Source organism: Callithrix jacchus, chromosome 2 (genome assembly GCF_049354715.1).
Source record: "Callithrix jacchus isolate 240 chromosome 2, calJac240_pri, whole genome shotgun sequence".
NCBI classification, from domain to species: domain Eukaryota; kingdom Metazoa; phylum Chordata; class Mammalia; order Primates; family Cebidae; genus Callithrix; species Callithrix jacchus.
Window position 1 is genome coordinate 40,607,373 of NC_133503.1, and position 7,617 is coordinate 40,614,989.

The window sequence follows — 7,617 nt, forward strand, 5'->3', positions numbered from 1 at the left end:
CTCATTTTCCTCCCCAGTAAAGTTGCATTTTACATATTAAACTTTTTAGTCTTGGACCTTAACCAACTTTATAGTTTGGCAATCCCTCTAACCTGCAAGTTAGATAAAGAAGAGCAACATACTCATGCTCCAGGGAATAGAACCCTGGAGTCTGTCTTATTTTACTTGCCTGGGCAAATCAGAGAGTGGGAAAGATTATTTCTGAGCACCAGCTGTAGTAGGATCTCTCTGATTAGGGCCACCTGTATCAGAAAAGTGACATTTGTCTGCTGCACAGCTGAGCTGGTAGTGTCTTGATAGTCCTAGAGACAGCTATAATCTTTTACTCCTTATAGTCTGTTACTATTTAAGAAAAAATGGAAAAAAGAAAAAGAAAAAAAAAGTCTGCTTTTGGACTGGGCTGGGCATTTAGCATTTCGACCATCCTCATCCTTGTGTTCAGCAGTGGCTGACCCGTGACACTCTTCTGGGGACTGCAATAGTGCGGTCTAGGAAACTAAAATCCAACTCTCTGTGGTGCAGTTCTAATATTCCTCTATTGTCAGTCCCCAAAATCACAAAGCCTAGCTAAGAACTCCCAGATACAGTGCTTTTAAAAATGTCTCTTAGCCAGGCTCAGTGGCTCACGCCTGTAATCCCAGCACTTTGGGAGGCCAAGGCGGGAGATCACCTGAGGTAGGGAGTTGGAGAGCAGCCTGACCAACATGGAGAAAACCCATCTCTACTACAAATACAAAATTAACCAGGTGTGGTGGCACATGCCTGTAAGCTACTCGGGAGGCTGAGGCAGGAAAATCACTTGAACCTAGGGAGGTGAAGGTTGCAGTGTGCCAAGATGGCGTCATTGTACTCCAGCCTGGGCAACAAGGGCAAAACTCCATCTCAAAAAAAAGTGTCTCACGCCAGCTTTCAACTTCATATCCCATTCTCCACAACAGCCCCTCCTCCCCGCAGGAGCTTGTGGCTGGAGTTTACAGGAACATCAGGCACAAATGGAATGCTGCCAGTCGCAGGAGATTCCTAGGGAGATAAAAAGCACATCTTTGACCACTTCTATACCAAACAGACCCAAGATGTGTAATTAAAGGCCCTGGGACTCTGCTGGAAATAGGTTTAAACTTGAGGTAATCCCTTCTGGCACTTCCTCTTCCTAATAACCATCAACAAAAATCAAACAAATCCACCTGGCTCCAGTTGGTAAGTCTGCAACCAGCAAAGGTCACAGGAGGAGCGATAAGAGAAGAAAGCGGCCACAAACAGCGTTACTGGAAACACATGTTGTGACGTGTTAGAGAACGACTCCAGCCAGGACCATCCTGGCCCTGAGAAGCGCTCGCTGTGCTGTCTAGAAGCTCATTCTCTTTCTCTGAGAAAGAATGCCAGTATGACACAGGAGGGGAATCATGACTTCGAGGAGCTCATTGGTGCAGCATGCTTTGGTCTTTCTCTCTGTGAGACGTGACTCAAGCCAAAGAGGATGCAGGAAGTGAGGCAAGGCTTAACGTTATTCTAGAGTGAATTCCCCCCATCTCCAAAAGTAATACATGGACATTATTGAAAATACTAATTAGCAAAATGAAGAATAGAATAATTATCCCTGGCCATGGCAGAGTGATGTGGCTCACGCCTATAATCCCAGTACTTTGGGAGGCTGAGGTGGGTGGATCACGTGGGGTCAGGAGTTCGAGAACAGCCTGGCCAACATGGTAAAACCCCATCTCTACTAAAAATACAAAATTTACCTGGGCATGGTGGCAGACACCTGTAATCCCAGCTACTCGGGAGGCTGAGGCAGGAGAATTGCTTGAACCTGGGAGGCAGATGTTGCAGTGAGCCAAATCATGCCACTGCACTCCAGCCTGGGTGACAGAGTGAGACTCCCTCTCAATAATAATAATAATAATTATTATTATTATTATTATCCCTAACTCCACCATGCACTGGTTACCCTGGGAACGTTTTGGTGTATCTAATTCTAGTCTGCCTTCAGTGCATGCATATGTATACAGGTATAAAATAAATAAACACATATGCAGGGAAAAAAATTTTTTTAACTTTTAAATTGCATCTCACTGTTTCATTAGTCAGTTTTGGGCGCAACAAAATACCATAGACTGGGTGCCTTAAGCGACAGAAAGTTATTTTCTCACAGTTCTGGAGGCTGAGAAGTCCAAGATCGAGGTGCCAGCCGAGTTGGCTCCTGGTGAGGCCTCTCTTCCTGATTTGCAGATGGCGGCCTTCTCACATGGCAGAGAGAGAGCTCTGATGTGTCTTGCTCTCCTTATAAGGGCACTAGCCCTATGGGATTAGGATCCCAGCTCGTTTAACCTTTATCACCTTCTCACAGGCCCTGTCTCCAATTACAGTCACGTTGAGGAGGCCTGGCCTTCAACACATGAATTTAGGGGGATGCAATTCAGTCCAGAGCACCTGTGCAAACTCTTCTGACTCTGCTTTTTGTTTCACTTGTCTTGAGCATCTTTTTCAGTCTCTAGTCACATTGTTTTAAGTGGTTGAGCCATATTCCATCACCTGACTGTACCATCATTTAATAATCTGTGATTAATGTCCCAATCCCATCCCCTCCCCTCCCCATTATGTTGTGGAAATATCTTGATTATTGGGGCAAATGGGTTTTTAGCTGGAAGGGCAGATGTCAGCTGGTTTGAGCCTGCTCAGGTGAGCTCAGCAGCCTTCAAGGGGAGAAGACTGAGTTTCTAGGTGACAGCTGAATCCTCACTGGGTGAGTCCTTACTGGTGGCCTATGCCTGAGGCACCTTGAGAACAACACGGAGAGCAACCCACCAGTAAGGGCAAATTAGGTTCCACCCTGGTGCTGAGAAGATGTTGGTTGTGGAAGCAGAGAAGGTGAATCAGGATGATATGGCTGTGGAATGGCAGCTTGCTGAGGGCAGTGAAGGACAGCTTTAAAGAACAGGAAGTCTAGGCCGTGCACAGTGGCTCATGCCTGTAATCCCAGCACTTTGGGAGGTTGAGGCGGGCAGATCACCTGAGGTCAGGAGTTCAAGACCAGCCTGACCAACATGGTGAAACTCCATCTCTACTGAAAATACAAAAATTAGCCAGGTGTGGTGGTACACACCTGTAATCCCAGCTACTCAGGAGAATTGAGAGGCAGGAGAATTGCTTGAACCCCTGGGAGGCAGAGGTTGCAGTAAGCTGAAATCACACCACTGCACTCCAGCCTGGGTGACAGAGCTAGATACTGTTTCAAAAAAAAAAAAAAAAGGCCAGGTGTGGTGGCTCACATCTGTAATCCCAGTACTTTGGAAGACCAATGTGGGTGGATCACAAAGTCAGGAGTTCAAGACCAGCCTGACCAACATGATGAAACCCCATCTTTACTAAAAATACAAAAATTAGCTGGGCGTGGTGGCGTGCGCCGGTAGTCTCAGCTGCTCGGGAGGCTGAGGCAGGAGAATCGATTAAACTGGGGAGATGGAGGTTGCAGTGAGCAGAGATTTGCAGTGCAGCCGAGATGACAGAGCAAGACTCCATCTCAAAAAAAATTAAAACAGAGAACAGGAAGTCTTCCTTCCCTTCCTGGGTGTCTTTGGTCATCTGGGCTCTGATGGTAGAGCCATGCCAGATAGGGGGGTTATGGTACTAAAATCTAGTAGTAGAGTTACTGGTGAACTTACGGTTCAGCAGGCTACTTACCATTTTTTCCTTCCATGTGTTCTCCATCTGTGACATCTGTAGCAGGGGATTGCAATTAGGGAAAGCTGCAGAGTCAGGAAAAATGGAAGAAACCTGGCAGTGAGCATGAAGTGAGCGCCTCCTAGGTGTGAGGCTGGTACCTGTTACCGTCTCTATTTTCCAGCGGGGTCGCCATGTGTAGACGTGTTGAGTCACTTGCTCAGGGCCATACAGCTGAGCCAGGGAGAGCTGGGATTCCATCCCACGTTTAATTACAGAAACTGCCCCAAACCATTGGGCAACACCGCTGCATTATGAAGCATGTGTAAAGCTTTCCAGTTGGGCAGGTCTGTATATAAGATGTACTTAAAGTTAAAAGACAAAATAAGGTCATTGTAAAAAAAAAAAAAAAGCCACTATTTAGTGGTATTTAGACAACTATGTGCCAAAGGCTGGTAGAGGTGAGGGAAGGTGTGAGAGCAGGTCCTGGAAGCATCCTTGATCATTGTCAGAATAGTTTTGTATGAATTTGTGCAATAAAATATAGAACTAATGGGGGTACATTAAGTATTTGTATCTTGGGGTAAGACACAACTTCAAAAGTTTATTATTTTGAACTGACTTTCTCAGTTTGAATGTCTCTTTTTTTGAGACGGAGTCTCGCTCTGTCACCAGGCTGGAGTACAGTGGTAGGATCTTGGCTTACTACAACCTCCAGCTCCCAGGTTCAAGTGATTCTCCTGCCTCAGCCTCCTGAGTAGCTGGGATTACAGATGTGTGCCACCACACCTGGCTAATTTTTGTATTTTAGTAGAGATGGGGTTTCACCATGTTGGTTAGGCTGGTCTCGAACTCCTAATCTCATGATCCTCCTGCCTCAGCCTCTTAAAGTGTTGGGATTACAGGCGTGAGCCACCGTGCCTGGCCAGTTTGAGTATCTTGAATGACTGTTGTAGGGGAAAAAAGGGATACATGCTCCTGACCTATCTCACAGTTTATGGCTGACACTCCTATAACAAAAGACAGATTAACAACAGAAAAACCAAAGTTCTACATGACACAGGAGCCTTCAGAAATGCAGACCAAAAGTCCCAGGGAAAACTGTATTTTAATTTTATTTTATTTTTGAGATGGAGTCTCTCTGTCGCCCAGGCTGGAGTGCACTAGTGCGATTTTGGCTCACTGCAACCTCCACCTCCCGGTTTGAAGTGATTCTCCTGCCTCAGCCTCCCAAGTAGCCAGGACTACAGGTGTGCACCACCACAGCCAGCTAATTTTTGTATTTTTAGTGGAGATGGGGTTTCACTATATTGGCCAGGCTGGTCTCAAACTCCTGATCTCAAATGATCTGCCTGCCTTGTCCTCCCAAAGTGCTGGGATTACAGGTGTGAGCCACTGCACCTGGCTAAAAACTGTATTTTTATGGACAGTTGTGCAGAAGTATGACTGGAGGTCAAAAGGGTATGATCTAATGGGAACAGACTGGACTGTTTGTTCAGATTTCTCTTGACCTCTTTGTGTAATAGTCTTTCCTTCCAGGTATAGGGCAGAACACTTGTCAAATAAGGTTCTTCAAGAGGAAAGATCAGAAAGAACTTCTGAGATTTTCTCAATTTCTTTCTTAAAATACTCAATATATCAAACTGCCATATTTGGGGGTAGCATTTCATATACCCCCATCAATATAACTGTGTAACCTCATATATTAGTCCATTCTCATATGGCTATAAAGAAATCCCTGAGATTGGTTAATTTATAAAGAAAAGAGGTTTAATTGGCTCACAGTTCTGCAGGCTGCACAGGAAGCATAGCAGCCTCTGCTTCTAGGGAGGCCTCAGGAGGCTTCTAATCATGGTGGAAGGCAAAGGGGGAGCAGATATCTTAACAGGGCAGGAACAGGAGCAAGGCGCAGGGGAGGAGGAGTGGGGAGTAGCAGGGAGGAGAGGTGCTGTACACTTTTGAACAACTAGCTCTTTTGAAAACTCACTCACCATCAGGAGAACAGCATTAAGGGGATGGTGCCAACCCATTCATGAGAAATGCACTCCCATGATCCAACCACCTCCCACCAGGTCTCACCTTCAACATTGGGGACCACAATTCAACATGAGATTTGGTGGGGATGCAGATCCAAACCTTATCACCTCAGAATTGTTCAGCCTGACACTTGAGTACACATTCCAGAAAGTTGGAGTACAGCTTTAGGCTGGGTGCAGTGACTCATGCTTACAATCCCAGCACTTCAGGAGGCTGAGATGGGAGGATAGCTTGAGCCCAGGAGTTCAAGAGCAGCCTGGGCAACCTAGTGAGACCCCCATCTCTACAAAAATTATTTAAAAAGTTGTGGGGCTTGGTGGTGCATACCTATAGTTCCAGTTACTTGGGAGGGTAAGATGGGAGGATTGCCGGAGCCCAGAAGGTCGAGGCTGCAGTGAGCCATGATTGTGCCACTGCACTCCAGCCTGGACAACACAGTGAGATCCTATTTTGTTTAAAAGAAAATCAACAAAAACAACAAAAAACAAAAATACCAGAAGGTTGTAGTATAGTTTTAAAAACAAGGATAGAGGCTAAGCACAGTGCCTCATGCCTGTAATCCCAGCACTTTGGGAACCCAAGGCAGGCAGATCACTTGAGGCCAGGAATTCAAGACCAGCCTGGCCAACATAGCAAAACCCTGTCTCTACTAAAAACACAAAAATAGCTGGGTGTGGTGGTATGTGCCTGTAATCCCAACTACTTGGGAGGCAGAGGCAGGAGAATTGCTTGAACCCAGGAGGCAGAGTTTGCAGTGAGCTGAGAAATCATGCCACTACACTCCAGCCTGGGTGACAGAGCGAGACTCTGTCTCAAAAAAAAAAAAAAAAAAAAAAGATAGAATGAATTTGAGCTTTTCAAATTTTTTCAGCTTTAACTTGTCAGATACTTTAAATTTTTGGATACTTATTTTTGACTGTGATACTAATAATTTTGACCTGATTGATCAAAATTTGAAAAAGCTTTGGAAGGTAAGAATGGATTTTGGCAATATGTGCAGGATATAGGACACCAAAACTGTGTCAATCAGAGTACTCAGTGAAAAAGCACACGGAGTCATTGTGGCCACGTGGGAGCCTGGAAATCATGTGTCTTCACCCTTATCTCTGGGGAGGAAGGAGGAAAATGTGGCACTGAGCAGCCTACTCACACTGAAAATGAAATCCTGGCCTGCAGGAGCACCAACGGTGGGGGAGGGATATTTCCTGGGAACAGGTGCTGCCTCTAAGGTTTCTATTTGCTCATCTGCCCCCTCAATCAGAGTGACTGTTGCACCAGGACTTCAAGGGGTTATTTGGCTGCTAGGGAGAGTCAGAGGGAGCCCAGGTCTTTGGGGCTTGTGTACCAAGAACCTGTGGCCTAGCCGCTGTCATGCTCTCATCCTGCCAGATCCCAGAGGACATGAGGAGGACACAGACCCAAGAATACCCTTGGCAGCATTGCTATGGCCACAAATGAGGCTTTATACTGATATGGGGACCTCCTACTGCTCTTTCTGCCTCCTCGTCTGGGTCTTGGGGCTGAATCCCATCTGCCTGGCAATTCCTCATTACTCCATCACCCCTGGAGAAAACTGCAGGGCCTAGAAGGTGAGGGCTGGAGAAAATAGAGCATAGCACTTACGAGGGGACTAAGGACAGAACAGCCAGGTAGGGCCAGGGACCTTGGAGGTGGCCTTTGGCTGGAGCATATTAGAGCAGAACCCTTAGCATCTGTGTGTGTGGCTCCATCAGAAGCAACAGCTGGGGAGGAAGTCAGGAATGAGTGGGTATGGTGGTGGCAGAGAGAGGAATAAGATAACATGATCCTTTCCCAGGACCCAGCCCAGGCAGATAAGGTGGAGAACTGGTGTGATTTCCTTTGCACGCCTAGTCAATTTCTTTCCTGCCCTCATCCTTTCTCAGTCCCTGGCAGCATTGC